This window comes from Callithrix jacchus, chromosome 1, assembly GCF_049354715.1.
Source record: "Callithrix jacchus isolate 240 chromosome 1, calJac240_pri, whole genome shotgun sequence".
In the NCBI taxonomy this organism is placed as follows: Eukaryota; Metazoa; Chordata; class Mammalia; order Primates; family Cebidae; genus Callithrix; species Callithrix jacchus.
In genome coordinates, this window is record NC_133502.1 from 131307219 (window position 1) to 131330232 (window position 23014).

A 23014-nucleotide genomic window follows, 5' to 3' on the forward strand; every position below is an offset into this window, starting at 1 on the left:
GCCTTGAGTTAACACAAGCAATAACCAAGAAATGGCCACTGTAGGCCTTTTGATCGTGTCACCACTCTCCCAACTCCAGGCAGCTCAGAACAGAGACTTTGTTTAGGGGAAAGTAAGAAAAGAAAACAACAGTCTCTGCCTGGTAATCTAGAGAATTCTCTTAGATCTTATCCAAGACCACAAAGGCAGTACCTCTGTGAGTCTGTAACAGCTAAAATATTACTGGAATTGTGGTTTGCTCTAATGCAGATAGAGCTGCAGTGACAAGAGACAGATTATAACAGCCGAGTCCCTTTGAATGCCTGGAAAGCCTTCCCAAAAAGGATGGGTATGAACAAACCCAGACTGCAATGACTATAATAAGCACCTAACTCTTCAATGACAGGATGCTGACAAACATCGAGAATCATAAAGACAATCCAGGAAAGCATGACTTCACCAAAAAACTAAATAATGTACCAGTTACCAATCCTGAAGAGACACAGATATGTGACCTTTCAGATAATTTGAAATAACTGAGGAAGCCCAATGAAATACAAGATTACACAGAGAAGAAATTAGGATTCTATCAGATAAATTTAACCAAGAGATTGAAATAGAAAGAATCAGGCAGAACGTTTGGAGCTGAAGAATGCAATTTGCATACTGAAGAATACATCCGAGTTTCTAAACAGCAGAATTGATCAGGTAGAAGAAAGAATTATTGAACTTGAACATAGTTTATTAGAAAATACAGTCAGAGGAGATGAAAGAAAAAAATAATAAAGAATGAAGCATACATATGAGATCTAAGAAACAGCCTCAAAAGAACAAATCTAGGAGTTATTTATCATTGAATACGTAGGGAAAGCAATATGGCTAGAAAGTCTATTTAAAGGGATTGTAACAGAAAACTTCCCAAATCCAGAGAAAGATAGCAATGTTTAATTAAGGTAATAGAAGACCAAGCAGATTTAACCCAATGTAGAGTACCTCAAGGCATTTAATAATCAGATTACCAAAGATCAAGGACAAAGGACAGACCACTAAAGCAGCAAGAGAAAAGAAATAAATAACATGCAGTGGAGCTCCAATACTTCTGGCAGTAACCTTCTCAGTGGATTACAGGTCAGGAGAGAGTGACATGACATAATTAAGGTGCTGAAGGAAACAAACAAAAAAGTTTTATCCTAGAGTAGTATAGTCAGCAAAAATATCCTTCAAATGTGAAGGAGAAATAAAGACTATCCCAGACAAACAGAATAGCCATTCTGAATACACAATAAAAACAGAATAGCTATTCTGACTGGTATGAGACTCTATCTCATTGTGGTTTTGATTTGTATTTCTCTAGTAATCAGTGATATTAAGCTTTTTGAAATATAATCGTTGGCCATATGTATGTATTCTTTGAAAAGGGTCTGTTCATGTCTTTTTTCCCACTTTTTATTGTGGTTGCTTGTTTTTCTCTTATGAGTTTGTTTGAGTTCCTTATGGATACTGGATATTAGACCATTTTCAGATACATAGTTTGCAAATATTTTCTCCCATTCTGTAGGTTGTCTGTTTACTCTTGATAGTTTCCTTTGCTGTGCAGAGGCTCTTAATTTTAGTTAAATCATATTTGTCAATTTTTACTTTTGTTGTGATTACTTTTGGCATTTTTTTTTGTGTGTGAAATTTTTGCCCATTCCTATGTTCAGGGTGGTATTGCCTAGGTTGTCTTCCAGGATTTTTACAGTTTTGGGTTTTACATTTAGGTCTTTAATTCAGATTTTTTACAGTTTTGGGTTTTACATTTAAGTCTTTAATTCAATTGAGTTTGATGTTTGTAAATATATGGTGTAAGAAAGGCATCCAGCTTCAGTCTTCTGTATGTGACTAGCCAGTTATCCCAGCACAATTTGTTGAATTTGTTTCCCCCCATTACTTATTTTTGTCAGCTTTGTCAAAGATCAGAGGGTTGTAGGAGCGTGGCCTTATTTCTGGACTCTGTATTATGTTCCATTAATCTATATGCCTGTTTTTGTACTGGTTCCATGATATTTTGGTTACTGTAGCCCTGGAGTACAGTTTGAAGTCAGATAACATGCCTTCAGCTTTGGCTATTTGAACTAATTTTTTGTTCCACATGAATTTTAAAATAGTTGTTTTCTAGTTTTGTGAATAATGTCATTGGTAGTTTTATAGAAATAGCACTGAATCTGTAGATTGCTTTCTGTAGTATGGCCATTTTAATAATACTAATTCTTCCTCTCTAGGACCATAAAATATTGTTTCATTTGTGTCTTTTCTTATTTATTTGAGCAGTGTTTTCTAATTCTCATTGTAGAGTTCTTTCACCTCCCTGATTTCATTGTATTTCTAGGTATTTATTCCTTTTTGTGATAACCATGAATGGGATTGCCTTCCTGATTTGGCTCTTGGCTTGGCTATTGTTGGTGTAAAGGAATGGCAGCAATTTTTTACATTGATGTTGTATCCTGAAACTTTGCTGATGTTGTTTATCAGCTGAAGAAGCTTTTGGGCCAAGATTATGAGGTTTTTTAAAGATTTAAAAATATAGAACCATGTCATCTGCAAGCAGGAATGCTTTGACTTATTATCTTCCTATTTGGATGCCCTTCATTTTTTTTTTTTTTTTGTCTTGCCTGATTGCTCTAAGACTTCTAATACTATGTTGAATAGGAATGGTGAGAGAGGGCATCAGTGTCTTGTGCCAGTTTTCAAGGGGAATCCTACTATCTTTTGCCCATTCAGTATAGTTCTTGGGGGTTTGTCATGGATGGCTCCTATTATTGTGAGATATGTTCCTTCAATACCTAGTTTATTGAGAGTTTTAAACATGAATGGATGTTGAATTTTATCAAGAGTCTTTTCTGCATCTACTGAGATAATCATGTCTCAATCATGTATTTTTGTCTTTCTTTCTGTTAATGTGATGAATCACATTTATTGACTTGCATATGTTGAACCAACCTTGCATCCTATGGTTGAAGCATACTTAATTGTGGTGGATTAGCTTTTTGATGTGCTGGTGGATTTTTAATGATTTCTGTCTCAATTTTCTTTAGTTCAGCTCTTATTTTTGTTATGTCTTGTCTCCTGCTAGCTTTGGGGCTGATTTGCTCTTGCTTCTCTACTTATTTTAGTTGTGATGTTAGGTTGTTAATTTGAGATCTTTCTAACTTTTTGATGTGGACATTTAGTACTATGAATTTTCCTCCTGACACTGCCTTATCTGTGTCCCAGAGATTCTGGTAAGTTGTATATTTGTTCTCATTAGTTTCCAAGAACTTGTTGACTTCTGCCTTAATTTCATTACTTATCCAAAAGTCATTCCAGAGCATGTTTAATTTTCATTTAGTTGCATGGTTTTCAGTGATTTTCTTAGTCTTGACTTCCATTTTTATTGTGCTGTAGTCAAGAGAGTGCATTTGATACGATTTCAGTTATTTTGCATTTGCTGAGGATTGTTTTTTGTCCACTTATGTGACTGATTTTAGAGTATCTGCCATGTGGCAATTAGAAGAATATACATTCTGTTGTTTTAGTTGGAGAATTCTATAGAGGCCTATCAGATTCATTTGGTCAAATGCTGAGTTCAATTTCTAAATATCGTTGTTAATTTTCTATCACAATGATCTGTCTAATACTGTCAGTCGAATGTTGAAGTTTCCCACTGTTGTGTCCATGTCTCTTCTAGATGTCTAAGAACTGGCTTTATGAATCTGGATGCTCCTGTTTTTGGGTGCATCCAGATGCATAAATGATCTGTCACAATGATCTGTCTAATACTGTCATTGGAATGTTGAAGTCTCCCACTAAGAGTCTATGTTTCTTTCTAGGTGTCTAAGAACAGGCTTTATGAATCTGGATGCTCCTGTTTTGGGTGCATATATATTTAGAATAATTAGGTGTTCTTGTTGTGTTGTACCCTTAACCATTATATAATGCCATTTGTCTTTTTGATCATTGACATTAAAGTCTGTTTTGTCTGAAACTGAAATTGCAACCCTGCTTTTTTTTCTGTTTTTCATTTGCTTGGGGATTTTTCTTTATCCCTTATTTTGAACCTACGAGTGTCATTACCTGTGAGATGCATCTCCTGAAGACAACATACCTCTGGGTCTTGCTTTTTTTATCCAGTTTGCCACTCTGTACCTTTTAAGTGGGGACATTTAGCATACTTACATTTAAGGTTAGTGTTGATAGGTTTGGATTTAATCCTGTCTTTGTTTTAAAGTTAGCTGGTTATTATGTTGGGTTGTTTGTGTGGTTGCTTATAGTGTCATTGGTTTGTGTATTTAATTATATTTTTGTGTGAGCTGGAAGCAGTCTTTTCTTTCTATATTTAATGCTCCTTTCAAGATCTCTTGTAAGGCAGGTCTGGTGGTAACAAAATCCCTCAACATTTGCTTATCTGAAAATAATCTTACTTCTCTTTCTCTTAGGAAGCTTAGTTAGGCTAGGTATAAATTTTTTGGTTGAAGATTTTTTTTTTTTCTTTAAAATGTTGAAAATAGACTTCCAATCTCTTCAGGCTTGTAGTGTTTCTACTGAGAGGTCTGGTGTTAGCTTGATGGAATTACCTTTGTAGGTGACCTGCCCTTTTTCTTTGACAATTATATATATTGGGGATTTTTTTTTGTATAGATTCTTGCAGGCGTTCTCTGTATTTTCTGTATTTTACTCTTGGCCTCTCTAGCAAGATTGGAGAAGTTTTCATGAATAATATCCTGAAATATGTTTTCAAGTTGTTTGCTTTCTCCCCATCCCTTTCAGTGATGCCAGTGATTTGTAGATTTGGCCTTTTTACACAATCCCACACTTCTTAGAGTATTTGTTCATTCATTTTTATTGTTTTTTCTTTATTTTTGTGGGACCATCTTATTTCAAAGAGCTAGTCTTCAAGTTCTGAGATTCTTTCCTCAGCTTGGTTTATGCTATTTTTAATACTTGTGATTGCATTGTGAAATTTTTGTATTGTGTTATTCAATTCTATCAAATCCATTAGGTTCTTTTTTGTACCAGCTATTTCATCCCTCAACTACCGTATTATTTTATTGTGGTTCTTAGTTTCCTTGGATTGGGTTTTGCTGTTCTCCAGAATCTCAATGGTCTTTATTCCTATCCAAATTCTGGATTTGCTCTCTGTCATTCCAGCGAGCTCTGCCTGGTTAAGAACTCCTGCTGGAGAACTGGTGCAGTCATTTGGATTACGTCAAACACTCTGGCCATTTGAGTTATGGGAGTACTTGCTTTGGCTCTTTTTCAGCTCTGCATGTGGGTAATCCTTAATTGCAATGTAGATTGGGTACAGTCAATGACCACGACAACATCCTTTCTGGATATGACTTCTTTTCTGGATGTTTTCACAGGGCCAAGGCCTTGTATAGGGTCTTTATTTGAAACTGACTTCTAATCTTTGGTTTCAGAGCAGGGTATGTTAGTGAGGCATTTTTGGTATTGAAGCTTTGAGGTATGATCTAGTAGGTGCCACTGAGGTGTATTGGTCAGTTGGTTGACTGTTACTTGGTTGTGTGGCTCCCCTGTTTCCTCATAGTTTAAGCCATGTTCCCTCTCAGTGCTCTGAAAGCGTGAGTTTCTCTCCGCCTTGAATGCTTGCTGTAGAATGCAGCTTGGCACTCCTCAGCTGCCCATTGCAACTCTGGGGTGATCTCACTGTTTATGTTCCTTCCCCAACTTGGAGATAGCAGAGGATGAGATCTTAGTAGTGTTTGCAGGCAAGGGTCTTTTGCTTGTCTTCTGGGGCTTTATCCCAGAGAGATGCAGGTCAGCAATTGCCCTATGGAATTAGCCCAGGATGGAGGTTCTGTGCTATGGCCCCACCCAGGGGTTTTGTGTCTGGTGATGAACAGTTGGTGGGGGGCTAGCTGAGACTGATGGGGATGGACTTCTCTCTTCAGGTTGACTGTAGCTTAGAGGTATGGATAAGGCACTTAAGCTCTTTGTTTCTTTGTTAGTCCAAAGGTAGCAAGGAGAGCTCCAGTGCTAAGGTCGTGGCAGAGAAGCTTTCATTTGCTCTGGGGGGTCTTTCCAAAGGGTTGCAGAACTGCTATTGACTTGATAGCTCTGGCAGGGCGTGGTTCGGGCCCCAGGCCTGGAGGACCTACCCAGTGAGGAGATATGGGAATGGGCACCTAAGTAACAATCTGGCCATGTTTCCATAAGATTGCTGTGGTATGCTGGGTCTCACTCCTGTTCCTAGTCACTGTGAATATTTCAGTACCTGGAGGTATTAACAGTGAAGGCTGAGATACAGTGAAGATATTGGCCTACCCCTCTCTCTCGGAGCTCTGTCCTAGAGAGTTATGGACCTGTTGCTGGTCCAAACACATCTGTAGGAGGGAGAAAGTCCAGTTGGGAGGCCCTACCTGGTGAGGAGGAATGAGATGGGGACCTGTTTTAAAAAGCAGTCTGGCCACATTTTTGTCCAGAAGCTGTGTTGTGCTGTAATACTGCTTCCACCCTTGGTTGGCTTGGATTCTTCAAACCCCAAAGGCTGGAGGCCTAAGTTGCTAACCCATCAAAGATGCCAGCCCAGGGCCAGGCGCGGTGGCTCACCTGTAATCCCAGCACTTTGGGAGGCCGAGGCGGGTGGATCATGAGGTCAAGAGATCGAGACCATCCTGGTCAACATGGTGAAACCCCGTCTCTACTAAAAATACAAAAAATTAGCCAGGCATCGTGGCGCGTGCCTGTAATCCCAGCTACTCGGGAGGCTGAGGCAGGAGAATTGCCTGAACCCAGGAGGCGGAGGTTGCGGTGAGCCGAGATCGCGCCATTGCACTTCAGCCTGGGTAACAAGAGCGAAACTCCGTCTCAAAAAAAAAAAAAAAAAAAAAAAATAAGGATGCCAGCCCATCACTTTCTCTGGGAACTCTGTTCCAGGGAGGTGTCAAATCTCTGTTGGCCAGGAAACACCAGTGGGGATGGCTGGAGGCCCCAGTTGGGAGGTCCTGACAAGTGAGAAGAATGGGATTGGGTGCCCATTTAAAAAAGCGGTCTGGCTGCATTTTCATAGAGCAACTGTGCTGTGCTACGGGACCACTTTTGCTCCTGGTTGGCTTGAACTCTCCATAGCCCAAAGACTGAACAGCTAAGTTGCTGAAACAACAAAGATGGTGGCCTGCCCCTTCCCTTGGGAGCTCTGTCTCAGGGAGGTGCAATGCTGCTACCAATGGTTGGCTGGAATTCCAAACCAGTGAGACTTACCCTGTGAGGTACCATAAAAGTGGGGCCTGCAGACTATTGCTTTTTGGCTCTCTGGATTCAGCCCCTTTCCTAGGGATATGTGTGCAGGTCTAACCTCCCACTTTGCTTGAGTTGCAGCTTCTTTTCCTGTAAAGCCCGGAAAGCCTGGATATAGAAGGCCCCTAGATCTCCATGTGTGCCTGAGTGGCTGTTCTGCTGAGACTCCATATAGCTATGTTTGTCAGCTTGAAAGCTCTGGTGGACTGAGTTCACATGGGGATCTCCTGACCCAAGGGTTGCAAAGATCCATGGGAGAAGCAAGCATTCCTGGGGCCACACACTTAATCACTTCCCTGTGTAGAGAGGGTTCTTTTGCTGTCATTCTGCCTTGCTTTTCCCCATTTCCTGTGGTTTAAGTTATTTCCCTGATTAATCCCAACATGTGTACCTGGATGTTTCAGTTTTAGGTGTATATTTACTTGCTCCTTCTCTTCCACTCCATGAAAGCTATGCACACTAGCTGCTTCTAGTCAGGCATCTTGGCCCAAGGTTTCAATGAAGAATTTGTGAATAAAATTGAAAACATTCTTGAAAGAAATGATAATGGTAACACAACATATCAAAACCTATGGGACATAGTGAAAGCAGTCCTAAGAGAAAAGTTTATAGCAATAAGCCCATATCTCAAAAAGGTAGAAAAATTTCAAATAAACAATCTATACATTTTAAGAACTAGGAAAGCAAGAATAAACTAAGCCCAAAATTAGTCAAAGAAAGAAGTAATAATGATCAGAGCATAAATAAATAAAATTGAAATGAAAAAAAAACACAAAAGTTCAATGAGACAAAAAGTTGTTTTTAGGAACAGATAAAATTGACAAACCTTTAGACCAATTAAAAAAGAGAGAAGACCCAAAATAATTAAATCAGAGATGAAAACTCTTATCTCTCACCATTTGTATTAAAAGACTTAAATCTAAGACCTTAAACTATGAAACTACTAAAAAGAAAACATTGAGGAATTATTCCAGGACATTGGACTAGGCAAATATTTCTTGACTAATATACCACAAGCACAGGTAACCAAAGCAAAAATGAACAGATAAGATCACATCGAGTTAAAAAATTTCTGCAAAAGCAAAAGAAATAATTAATAAACTGAAGAAACAACCCATAGGGTGGGAGAAAATATTTGCAAACAATTCATCTGACAAGGGATTAATAACCAGAATATTTAAGGAGCTCAAAAAACTAGATTAGATGTTTTCCAATGAATAGTTTCCAAACTTTTAGATGTTTTCTAATAATGTTGGAAACATCTAATAATCAAATTAAAAACTGGGAAAAAGTTCTAAATAGATATTTCTCAAAACAAGACTTGCAAATGGCAAACTCACATAGGAAAAGGTCTTTAATATCATTGATCATCAGACAAATGCAAATCAAAACTACAATGAGATATCATCTCATCCTAGTTAAAATGACTTTTTTCCCCCAAAAAAACAGTCTATGACAAATGCTTGTGAGGATGTGAAGGAAATGTAACTCTCACACCCTGTTCTTGGGAATGTACATTAGTACAACCACTATGAAGAACAGTGTGGATGTTCCTCAGGAAGCTAAAAATAGAGCTACCATTTGATCTAACAATCCCACTGCTGTATATATATATAAAACAAGGGAAATCAATACATTAATGAGATGATAACTGCACTCAGGTTTATTGCAGCACTGCACAATAGTCAAGATTTGAAAGCAACCTAAATTTCTACAAACAGATGAATAAATGAAGAAAAATGTGGTACATATATACAATGGAGTATTATTTAGGTATAAAAAACATGAGATTCTGTCACCTGCAACAACTGGAGGACATTATGTTAAGAGAAATAAGCCAGACAAAGAAAGACAAACTGCACATTCTCACTTATTTGTGGGAGCTAAAAATGAAAGCTATTGAACTCGGGAAGATAGAAAGCAGGAGGATTATTACCAGAGGCTGGAAATGGTAATAGATGTGAGAGCAGGGAATGGAAGTGGTTAACAGGTACAAAAATATGATTAGGAAGAATAAGATCTAGTATTTGACAGCCAACAGGATGGATGAAGATGTGTAAAAACTATTGTCAAGCAGCTTGACTATGAAGGGGCATATAAATGAGATTTTTCCCCTCTTTTTAGGATAGACTTCAGTACTTCTATATGCCAAGAGAAATGAGTCACCAGACGAAGACAGAGATTTTAAAAAAGTTGATATAATAAAGAATTGCTTTCAGATGAAACTTGTATAGAACCAGAACAAAAGGATAAATTTTCAACAAGAGGAGAGTGTCTTATTCATGTATATGGGAGAAAAGAATGGGGTACATGAAGGTAGATTGTGAGTGTCTGGAATACAAATTTTAGTGTATTCATATCTGATGGTTTCTATTTGTAAAGTAGAAGGTGAGGTTATCTTCATGTTTTATTTTTCTTTTTCCATCACTATTATGTTTTATCTAACTCCTTCCAGAGTAAGCCAAAAGGTATTTAAGACAAGTCCCAATCAATTTAGAAAGTTTATTTTGCAAAGGTTAAGTACATGCCTCTGACACAACCTTGGGAGGTCCTGGTGACATGTGCCTAAGGTGGACGGGGCACAGCCTGGTTTTATACATTTTAGGTAGACATGAGACATCAGTCAACATGTGTAAAATGTACTTTGGTTAAGTCCAGAAAGTCAGGACAACTCAACGTAAGGAGGGGCTTCCTGGCCATAGGTAGATAAGAGACAAATGGTTGCATTCTTTTGATTTTCTGATTAGCCTTCCAATAAATACACAATTTACAGGAATAATCATGTATGCTTTAGTCTGGCATATGGAAACAATAGGGAAAACAAACCAATCAGATATACATTTGTTTCAGATGAGAAGAAGAATGACTTTGAGTTCTGTCTGTCCTTTGTCCAAAGGAATTTCCTTGTGGGCAAATTTTGAGGGAGATTAGTAGCTGTTTTGTTTTTATAGTTATCTTAGTTACGAATAGAATGGGAGGCAGGTTGACCAACGATGCAGTTCCCAGCTTCACTTTTTCCTTTGGCTTAGTGATTTTGGGGATCCCAATATTTATTTTCTCTTCATTGTAGTAAAAGAAATAGTGAGTATTTTAAAGAAGCTCTAGATTCTGTGAATTTCTTGAGGTATTTCTAGACAATGTTTGTGTCTGTTTTCTAATAAAGCTTTACCAACTGAAGTGTTGTTGTTGGTTTCTGCTATTTCAATCCTCTGCCTCTTTTCTTTTTATTGAGGGGGCTGTATAGATTCTTCTAAGTGCTAACAATCATGCTGTTATTTTGGTCAAAGTCACCTGTGTGCTCTCTGAGCATATTACCTGAGGAAAAAAAATAATCAATATTTGGAATCAGCAGTATCTCCAATCTGTATTCTTTATTAAGAGTCCTGGAAGGGCATGTTTGGTGTCCTGTACTGCACACTCTTTATACCTACCTAGGTGCTTGCTAAAGGATCACTCAAGGAACGTTTCTATTTATTCAGGAATTATGTTTAAAAATTGGATTGTATCAGATGAATAAATTGAGAATTAGAGAGGTTAAATATATTTTCCTACATTTCCTAGTTTTAAGGGAATCTGTACCTCAAACCTTCTTTGACTTCTCCAAAGTTCATGTTTTTATTCTCATGGAATTAACCTAACACATTTGTCTAGTCCCAGACTTTGTGCTATTTAACTATAGTTCTGTCTTTTGTAGCAAAACAAAGTAATTCTACTTGTCTTTCCACAGAGCACCACCACAAACAATTGAAATGTACTATTATTGGCAAAGATGAATGAAATCTGCATAGGCAGAAGGAGAATTTAATTTTCTAAAGCAATCTGAAGATTGGAGGGATGCAGCCTTTGGTGCAAAATGAAAGTGGGCTCAGAGGAGGGGGTTGGAAAATTGGAGATTATAAAGGTTCAAACTTCAGGGCAGGAGACGGGAATCAGAAGAATGAGGAACAGAGTCTTGATTGGATGACCACTAAGCCCAAATCACCAATCTCTCTTAATTGGCTGGTTCCAGGTGATTAATTGGTTGGCTCCAAGTGGTTATTTGGCGGTACATTGGGGAAATTTCCAGCTGTAGTCTACCTCTGAATTCACAAGAAAAACTGGTTTGGCTTGATTATAGAAAGACAAGTGCTGTGACAGTTTTACACAGTACATGACTACTTCTCTGTCAGCGATGATTGCCTGCTTCTGTTTTAACTTTGAGCACCTCAGTTAGCCATGAGGAACCCGTTTTGTCTGTCGGCTGGGGGCATACTTTATATTTTCCCCCTTTTGGTTAAAATTTGCCATAGGCAGCCTTGATGACCAATTTATGTTCTTGTTATAAATTATTGCCAAAGTGGCGTAGCTAGCTGCTTGGAGTCCATGTAGTCCCTCTCTGGGATCCATGTGGCTGAGGAACTTACAGCCAATATGAAGACGTTGGGCCAAGTAAGGCAAGAAGGCAGGTAAGCCTCTGTTAGCTCTTTATCAGTGTCTCTTATGGATGTTTGGTGGTATCAGTTAAGTCTATGAATAAAACTTGGAAGTGTCATGTGATTAAAATCCATTTTGGAGAATTGGCAAAACATTTGATAAGGCAGACAAAAACAATTTTAAAATAAAGTAGCTGCTTAGGCATCATAGGAGAAGGATTTAAGACAGAACTGTGGATGACAAGAACTTTAAAGTCTCCAGAATCCAGAGATTGTCTTTAAATGACTTTAAAGAATGAAGATGCAATTGATAAGAAAATACGGTTACCTCTGTGAGATACAACAATTTATCATAAAAACCATTATTGTGACCAGTAACATATACCCATAGGTATCAGAATTTAGGAATATGATACAATTTTGAAACACATACCAATAACACATTTATGTAAATATAAATCAAAGTGAAACACCAATTCTAAAAAGTTATCATTGTGTTCTATATGATTTTAACATATCAAACAAGCCCAATATATCTCTCTTGGATTTCCTGCAGTTTCCATTATGTCCAAGTTAATTCGGGGCAAAAAACATCATTATAGAATTTTCCATTTAATTTTAGAAAGTTTTTTAAATATCAAGGTTTAAAATTCTTGATCAAAATAGAATTACAGATCACTAGGAAATATAGCAAAAGAATTTAAAGGCACAAAGTACAAGAAATTATTTTGATAAAACATGAAGTGGAATCTCTGTTTCCTATATCAGTTATGTAAAAGGTAAAGAAAACCCTTTTTAAAAATTTTCTACTGAAGAACAGACAAATGCCCTAAGAATACCCCGTTTCTCTGACACAGTAGCCCAACTTTGGCCTTGCATCGGTGTGCTCTTGTATTCATGACTGTCTCCTAATTTTAACCAACTTGATCACACTAAATTCCTCCCATGGAATTAATCATTAACAAACTCTACAATTTGTTTAAACCTTTCAACTTGTCCTATATGTTTTGCTGCTTGTTTTCGATTTTGTTTTTGGCATTCTATCTTTGGATAAAAATTTACCTTCTTTCCTCCTCATTATTTTGATGACACAAAGCTCTCTCATGTAAAAAAAATAAAATAACTTTTGCTTTTGAGTATTTTTTTACCAAAACCATATCTTTAAATATCTCTTCTATTTAGTAGTTTTAATCACATGTATTAACTACAATTTTAACTTTTAATAAACCTAGTTTTCAGAGAAAAACCAAGGGAGTAATTTTGAACTGTTTTATATTAGAATTTGTATATGAAAATAATTGCATATTTTTTAGAAAAAAAGCACTTTCTCAATTTTCTTCTTTTATTAACACATCTACAAATATTTAGCTTGTATATAGATGTATATAAACTCAAATATGTTTAATAATGTTTCTGTATTTTAACTTAGATATGACTCAGAAATTTTATAATTATCTATTGCTTATTTTAATATAATGTGACCTTAAGATTTTAAGTAATTAAAAATAATTTTGAAACTTTGACACAGGTACCCTTTCTAACGTCTTCTCTCATTGTCCTGGGTCCCAACAACACATGTGGCACTGAAAGATATGAAGGGCAGGGCCCATCTAAGTCCTGAATTTATGAACCAGGAGTAGAACTCAGGACAGAATACAGAACTACGAAGATAATGCCTGGAAGATTCAAGTTTTTTCAGCATGGGCTAGGAAGCAAAGGTGGGCCAGGGAAGATGGGGCTGTATTTGGCTTGGCTCTGCCTTGCAGCTGGTGGTCCAGGCACTGAGAACATGTTCCCAGGCCTCATCATGGCCACTGTCCAGACTCCAGAATCCAGAGACTGTCTTTACAAGATCACAGCAAAATGTGTGCAATGCTTTGGGCGAGGCCAGAAGACAACCCTTATAGCTTTGGCTCACAGACAAAGCAAGCAAGTAGCAAAAATACTAGAGAAGTCAAGTGGTGTGATGCCTCCAGCTTTGTTCTTTTTGCTTAGGATTGTCTTGGCTATGCAGGCTCTCTTTTGATTCCATATGAAGTTTAAGGTGGTTTCTTCCAGTTCTGTAAAGAGGGTCATAGGTAGCTTGATGGGGATAGTGTTGAATCTATAAATTACTTTGGGCAGTATGGCCATTTTCACAATATTGATTCTTCCTAACCATGAGCATGGAATATTTCTCCATCTGTTTGTGTCCTCTCTTACTTCCTTGAGCAGTGGTTTGTAGTTCTCCTTGAAGAGATCCTTTACATCCTTTGTTAGTTGTATTCCTAGGTATTTTGTTCTCTTTGTAGCAATTGTGAATGGGAGTTTGCTCTTGATTTGGCTCTCTTTTAATCTGTTATTGGTGTATAGGAATACTTGTGATTTCTGCACATTGATTTTGTATCCTGAGACTTTACTGAAGTTGCTTATCAGTTTAAGGAGATTTTGGGCTGAGACGACAGGGTCTTCTAAATATACAATCATGTCATCTGCAAATAGAGACAATTTGACTTCCTCCTTTCCTAACTGAATACCCTTTATTTCTTTTTCTTGCCTGATTGCTCTGGCTAGAACTTCCAATACTACATTGAATAGGAGTGGTGAGAGAGAGCATACTTGTCTAGTGCCAGTTTTCAAAGGGAATGCTTCCAGTTTTTGCCCATTCAGTATGATATTGGCTGTGGGTTTGTTGTAAATAGCTTTTATTATTTTGAGGTTCTGTCAATACCTAGTTTATTGAGAGTTTTTAGCATAAAGCACTGTTGAATTTTGTCAAAGGCCTTCTCTGCATCTACTGAGATAGTCATGTGGTTTTTGTCTTTGGTTCTGTTTATGTGGTTGATTATATTTATAGAGTTGCATATGTTGAACCAGCCTTGCATCCCCGGGATGAAGCCTGCTTGATTGTAATAGATAAGCTTTTTGATGTGCTGCTACAATCGGTTTGCTAGTATTTTATTGAAGATTTTTGCATTAATGTTCATCATGGATATTGACCTGAAGGTTTCTTTTGTTGTTGAGTCTCTGCCCAGTTTTGGTATCAGGATGATATTGGTCTCATAAAATGAGTTGGGAAGGATTCCCTCTTTTTGTATTGTTTGGAATAATTTTAGAAGGAATGGTACCAGTTCCTCTTTGTACATCTGGTAGAATTCAACTGTGAACCCATCTGGACCTGGGCTTTTTTTGGTTGGTAGGCTATTAATTGCTGCCTCAACTTCAGCCCTTGTTATTGGTCTATTCAGGGTTTTGACTTCTTCCTGGTTTAGAATTGGGAGGGTGCAAGTGTCCAGGAATTTATCCATTTCTTCCAGGTTTACTGGTTTATGTGCATAGAGTTGTTTGTAGTAATCCCGAATGGTAGTTTGTAATTTCTTTGGAATTAGTAGTGATATTCCCTTTTTCAATTTTTATTGCATCTATTTGATTCTTCTCCCTTTTTTATTAATCTGGCTACATAGTGTGGTGATTCCTCAAGGACCTAGAAATAGAAATTCCATTAGACCCAGCAATCCCATTACTGGGTATATATCCAAAGGATTATAAATAGTACTATTATAAAGACACATGCACACATATGTTCATTCAGGCACTGTTTACAATAGCAAAGACCTGAAACCAACCCAAATGCCCATCAATGATAGACTAGACAAGGAAAATGTGGCACATATACACCATGGAATACTATGCAGCCATAAAAAAGGATGAGTTTGTATCCTCTGTGGGGACATGGATGAATCCGGAAACTGTCATTTTCAGCAAACTGACACAAGAACAGAAAATCAAACACCACATGTTCTCACTCATAGGTGGGTGTTGAAGAATGAGAACACAAGGACACAAGGAGGAAAGCATCACACACTGGGGTCTGTTGGGGGAAACAGGGCAGGGACAGCGGTGGGTAGGGAGGTTAGGGAGGGATAACTTGGGGAGAAATGCCAGATATAGGTGACGGGGGCATGGAGGCAGCAAACCACATGGCCACATATGTATCTATGCAACAATCCTGCATGATCTGCACATGTGCCCAGAACCTAAAGTACAAAAAAAAATATTTAAAAAACTATACTTATAATAAATATACAATTTAATTGTAAAATAGTAAATAATAGTTAACAGTAAAGTATACATTTTAATAGTTTAGTTCCTGGCATCAATGCTGTTAAGTTTGAGATCAGGAACAAGACACAGGTGCTTGTTATCACTACTACTTTTATTCAGTTTTGTGCTTGAGTCCTATCCAGTGTAATGTGGCAAGAAGAAGAAATAAAAGGTAAAAGTATTGAAAAAACAATACTAGAGAAGTGAGAGTTTTATGACCTTTAAATATCTAGCAGCAACAGCTAAAACCTGTCTGCCTAGTACATCCAGGAAAAGTGCCTGAATTTTATTTAGTACTGATAATTCTGAAGACATTCTAATTTTATTTTGACAGTACTTTTAAACTAGTTTTGTTTACCAAATGTTACTAATGTCGTATAAACTAAATTTATTTGAGTTAGTTTCTATTTTTCTGATAAAATATTTTATTTAGATACTTTAAAGAATTAATTAGAACTCATTTATTTTGGTAGCAAAATATCACACATAACACATATAAACATATAGACACAGACACACAGATAGAAGCAGGTCTTGTAGATTTATAAGAGTCTTCATTTTCTAGTATTCAAATACTTTTTCTCCTTCATATAGAATATTATGTCCTAAATGATGGTTAGCAAGGCAACTTGAAATTTTTACTTCCAGAGACAAAACTTCTTATATGAAAATTTAAATCTCAAAGGCTTAGATCTAAACGCCATTATTTGTTGAGACAAACACATAGATAAAGGCCTAGTCAAGACAAGATTGCCAGGAAAAATATCTTAAACAAAAACAAGGGTTGTTGTATACATTTAAGCCAATGTCTTTACCATTGTAAATGTTTCTGTTTGTTTTAGTGTAGAAAGGAAGATGTCCTTATAAATGGTAACTTGTTATAGAACAGATTTCTTTTACAAAGAGTTTCAAACTAGTCAGCTAAAAACCTGAAAGTATTTTCGAGACCAGTCTAGTTAAATAGGTGTTATTTTTTTTTTAAACTTTATTTCTTGATTGGATAATTGATGTCAGGGTACAGCCCTTTAATAAGGCAAAATACAAAACAACAACAACAAAAGCATTTTCCATGCCTGGTCTTAGCATGGATAGCTCTAAAAAAGAAGCAATTCTACCTGATGACCTGTTGTTTATAAGTATTTTTTCTCTTTTTTTTGTTTTTCCTCCTTTTAAACCAAAGTTACCTTTTCTGGTAACTCAACAAAGTCAGTAAGTTTTAACCAAGGTTATGACTGAAATGCAGATGAACTAGGTGTCTCCAAAGAGATGAAAAGCGGTTCTCACAAGATCTAAAACCACCCCAAAGATAGCTCAAATATGCCTCATTAGCCACAAATAAAAGGCAACTCACATTTCTGTCTGACCATATTTTCTAGGATCACAGCTACTTAGCTGAGTGCCTATATAAAGGCCCATAAACCCTACATGCTCCACAGACAGAAAAAGACAAAATAAAAATCTGTCAATGGGAGAGAAAAGATCAATAACAAATGGGTACCCTGAAAGGCCAAGAGTCATGTATACAATTTAAAACAAATGAAACTGGTTTCCTGACTGGCCCTCAAACCTGGACCGTAGCCATAAATCACAGAATCTTAGCTATTAGACTATAGTGTGAAATGCTTTTTTAAATCCTGCTGGGGATCGAAAGCAGACAGTGTGAGTGGACAAAAGATTGCAACTTTGCTTTAGGTAATATTTTTGCTCTTTAGGTTGTCAAGAGAATTTCTAAGTCAACCCTGACACTATTATATGTGTCTTTTTTAAAAAGTTAATATTTTTATAAATGCAAATAAGGCAATTGTTTAAAACGAAAGATTTCTAATTTTTTTCTGTTTTTAAATTTACGAGTCTAGTTTAAGATGCATCTTCTGGCCATTCACAATTAGAATTCTCAATGTTGTACTTAGTCCAGTATCACCTCAACACAACAGGCTTTTCATGGAAACTTTAGGATGTAGTTTTCCAGGTTTAGGATACACCATTACCAGATAAGAAAGAGGTGTTTTCTGGAGCAGGCATGGAAGAGGCAGTCTCAGAGATCGATGTGTGTATGTTGCCTCTGGTAACCCACAACTTTGTGGGGTTCATCAGTTGCAGACCCATTAATCTATGACACTTGGTAGGCCCCTTTGTGAATGGACTTTCCCATTATTAATCAGGCAAGAAGGATTTAGATTATTAAAGTCCCAATAGGGATAGGCTTTCCTGAGAACTTGATATATTCAGAAAACTTCCCTGAGAGCTTGATACATTCAGAAAAGAAAAAGTGTGTTGATGAGAACTGCACTGACGAGTCTGCAAGGCTGGCTTGAAAACAAATGGACTTATAGGAGTTTGAGGCTTATGTCGTACCCTATGGTTCTCTGCTTTATTACTGAACAACACAAAAAGACAAAGACAAAAGAAAAGACCATCTGGGAGAAAAAGATTTTGAATAATATGAATATTCATATCAAAAAGTAGCATAAAGCACATCAGAGCCACTACACTCAAGACTAGTCATACAAATCAATTTCTCCAATTAAAAAGATTTGCGGAGGAGACGGTGATTTTTATTGTTTGTCTGCTTGACTGAATTTCACAGAAGGAGAGGCCAGAAGCCCTACTGGTAAGCAATTCATACCCTTCTGCTGGCTTATCAGGTTTTAGGTTACCTTCACTGCAGCTCCCAGAAGAGCAGTGGGGCTTTGGTGATTCTGCTCACAGTGCTAAAACTGTAGGAGTAAAGGGAAAGATTCCCCTTTGCCCACGGAAGGTTCAAGCAATAATCAACTCACAAAGAGAATCAATAGGAGAAGTGGCATACACATTTATTAACTTGTTTGCAGGGAATAACCACAGAATGATTACCTAGTTCTTGATCCATGAAAAGTCTCAAGGAAAAACTTACCCTTCGGTCAAGTAGAACAACAAGCTGGATATAACTCAGGGCTGTCAACCAACTGGGAGGACCAAGACTCAGGAAAGACTTACCCAGTCACCTCTAACTGCGGAGGAGCCAAAGGGGCTCAAAGGGCCAATGCTGGTAGTGGGAGGTTGAGTTCTCATAATGTTCCAGACAAAGGTGGTGATGGTGAGAAGGGAAAAGGGGGTGGTAGAGTTGGGAGTTGAGATTCAAGTAGGGAAGCAGGGAGATACAGGATGTTGCCTTTTAACATCTGAGAGCCTTTTATGTCTTCAGAGAGATTGGTTAAGTCTTCAGATTAGTCTCCTTTTGCAATTTAGAGAGATTCCCAATTATATTTGGAGCTTTCAAATATTCCAATTAAAGAAAAGCCTCATATTATTTTTGAGAAGTCAGGCTTCTCTTTGTTTTAGTTTTGTGTGTAGATACTTCAATTTACATGCATTTCTCAGGTCAATTGTTACCCAACATTTGTTTTAAATTTAAAAAACCAGCGGAGTGCCTGATGGTGGACAGAGACTGTTCCTTTAGAACCTAGATCACCCATAACACTCACCTTATGAAGGTGTCCCTTTTTATGCAGCTGAAATGAAAGTGTCCTCACAAAACTGAAATGTGAATGTACCCCATGAAGCATGAATGTATCCTATGAAGTACAAGCATATCTCCGAAATATCAGCATACTCTATTCATGGCTATCCCATGGAGCTGGATGGGTAGACTATCTAAACCAAATAAAGTATCCAAAACTTCAGCCAAAAATGGGAGAGCTTAGATTTATAAAGTGTTGCCAAAATCCTTCCCAATGCAGCCAGGAAGTACTGAACATAAAGGGCTCATGTAGTCACCTATGCATGGGTCCAAATGGCATTGAGAAAGAGCTTTGGGGCCACTTCAGATCCTATCCTGCTCATGAAGAAATATTAACAAAAAGTCAATGAGACCTACAGAGGCAAAAGGGGAACTTTCAAAAAGCAATCTGCAAATCAGGGAGATGCAGCCTTCAGTGCAAAATAAAAGTGGGCTCTCAGAAGAGGTTTGGAAAGTCAGAGATTATAAAGCTAAACGCTGCAGGGAGGAGAAAGTGAGTCAGGAGAGGGAGGGGCAGAGTCTTGATTGGATGACTTTTAAAACCCAAATTATCACTCGGTCTTATCTGCTGGTTCCAGGTAGTTGGTTGGTTGGCTCCATGTGGTCTGTTGGTGGTCTGTTGGGGTAAATTTCCAGCTTCAGCCTATCTCAGCACTCACAAGAGGAACTGGTTTGGCTTGACTGTAGAAAGGAAGGTCCTGTGTCACTTTTATAACATCTTACTGAGAACATGGAGTACATGACCACTCCTCATCTAGGTATGACTGCCTGATTCCATGTTAAATTTGAGTACCTCAGTTAGCCATGGGGAGTCCATTTTGTCTGTCAGCCAGGGGCATAGTATAATACCATATTTGTCTTTCTGAGGCATATCATCTTTAACTACCTTGAGTTTTCTTTGAAGATAACGGATTTCAAACTTTTTCAATATCCGGGTAGCCCCTGTGAATAAGCTTTAGTTCTGAGTCTTAGGGAAGCTCTCATAAAATAAAAATAGCATCATATTTTAGCTGAGACTGAATTTTGTTTTGACAAATTCCAGGATTTGAAACCTGAACAGGACACTTAGTCTCTGCATCTCTTTTATTCATTTGTATATGAAAATGGCCCTTAAGTCACCACAAGGTTTTCCTTTTTAAACAGTTTTATTGGTATATTATAAAGTTCAACATTTTAAAGTATACAATTCAATATGTTTTAGTACACAGTTGGCTCTCCATGTTCCCAGGTTTTCTGTATCCACAGATTCAGCCAACTGCCTATCATTTACAGTGTTGTGCAAAGAACACCATAATCTAATTTTAGAACATTTTCATTACCGCTACAAGAAACACAGTAGCCATTAGCAGTAACTACTCATCACCCCAGCTTCCTTCTCCACAACCTTATCCTCGGTGCTAGGTAAATATCAATCTGCTATCTTTTGAAGTAGATTTGTCTGTGTGTAAATTTCAGAATAGATAAAATCATAACTTTTTGTTCTTTTCTAACTGGTTTCTTTAACATAGTCTAATGTTTTCAAAGTTACTCCATGTCATAGCATGCAGCAGTAATTCATTTTATAGCCAACTAATAATATTCATTGTATGGATATGATACGATTTGTGTATCCATTCATCAGCAGACGGACATTTGGATTGTTTCCATTTTTCAACTCTAATGAATAATGCACCTATAAACAGTTGTGTATAGGTTTTTATGTGGACATATGTTTTCATTTCTCTTGAGTGGAATTATAAGAGTGGAATTGCTTCTTATGATAATTTTGCATTTGTATGGTAACTCTATGTTTAACATTCTGGGAAACTGCCAAGCTGTTTTCCAAAGTGACTTTACCATTTAAATTCCCACCAACAAGGATTTTATGAGAACTAAAAGATTGAGTTAATAGTCAGAGGGATAAGTAAATGCTTAAGCACTATCCATGGTTACTTTTATTATCTGGTTTTGTCTAACTTTTCTCAGAAAGCAAGCAGCGTGCGCACGCACACACACACACACGTATATGTGTGTATATATATATATGTAGCAGCCTGTGTGTGTGTGTGTGTGTATTAATAGGCATTATAACAAATCTCCAAGTCATCTTGAGGGTTTCTTTAGGTAATTCCTAGACTTAATGTTTGTGGCTTATGATCTCATGATTTGCTAGTAAGGCTCTAGTGAGGCGAAGAACAGATACGACTCTGGTATGTTCAAATTAACACTCCAATTAGTTACTTGCATTCACATAACAATCCTAACCTTGGCCAGTCATCTCTCAGGAACATGCCAATGATTTCACATATGTGTGGATCAGTCAGCAGTTGTGGTCAGTCCGATTTAAAAAATGACTGAGAAGAAAAGTTGCTTTGTTTGTCCCAGGGATGGAGGATGATTTGTGCTATTTTACAGGTAGAACAATACCAGTTTAAATGCCAGAATTGAGAACTACCAAGAAGTTGATGAGCAAAAACTCAGAGAAGATGCTTGTCCTTCATTGTCTCTATTTCATATGCAGCTGCATTCTTAGGGGCAAAAATCATATCTTAGACTGTTATTGTATAGAGTATGTATGGATATAGTTATATGGACCTAGAATTACATAATCAAAATAGGAAATTCTATATCTGTTAGAAACATATTTCATTTCAGTTTATTTAAAAGGTAGGAAATTACTTTTTACCAAACATGAATCTTTGTCATAGATATTTCTCATTTAATATCCATGATAAGTGTTTTTTATTTTTAATTTTCATTTAAGTTTTAGAGACAGGGTTGTGCCCCATCATCCACACTGGACTGCAGTGATGTGATCATAACTCACTGCAGCCTCAAACTCCTGGTCTAAAGTTCTCTTCTCTCCTTAGCCTGCAGATTAGCTAGGACTACAGGCATGCCACCATGCTCAGCTAGGACATTTTTTTTTTTTCAAAGAGACAGAGTCTCAACTATGTTAACCAGGTTGGTCTCTAACTCATGGCTTCAAGCAATCATCCCACCATGGCCCCCTGAAGTGTTTGGATTACAGGTATGAAACACTGCACCTGACCAAGAAATACTTTTTATTCTCTTTATTACACATGAATAAACTGATACTCGAATCACTGCACACCAGTTCCTGGGACAGATGAGCACTCACTAAATTTTTCAACTATTAAACCAAATAAGCAAGAATACATAGTCATTTTGATAAAAAGAGATGTTTCTGCTTTAATAGTTTATGTATGTAGTAGGAAATTATTCTTAGTGACAAATCTTTTTAATTATTTAGGTACAAAAGTTTATTTAGAAGTATTTGCCCAGATCAAATTTTTTTATAGATTATTAAGGCAAAGAGATTTTGAGACTAGATATGGAGAGAGTCATTTTCTAAAAATAAGAGTGATTTGAGACACTCTAAAAAAATTTCCCAAAATACATAATCCAGAACCTTACCAATTATACTAGTATCTTCAGTGGTGTTCCCAAATACATTTGGTAGACAAATCAACACATTAAAAACTCCTCAGTCATTCGTCTAATTCCTCTGGTTAAATATTTCTCTTTTGAATTCCTAACACTTGACCACTCCACCCTTAGAGCTTTGCTGAAATTAACTTGCCCGTTACCTTCATGGTCATAAGTGTCCTTGTACCCTTTCCGGAGTGATATTAAAAAAGAAAGCAGTTTTCAATACTAAATAGAAGATATATCAGTCTAAGGATGTCTAGTCAAGGATAAAGGCTAAAGAGGAGTACAGTCCAGTAAATTGTAATCACAGGATGGAAGTGAGGCATGGGAAAAT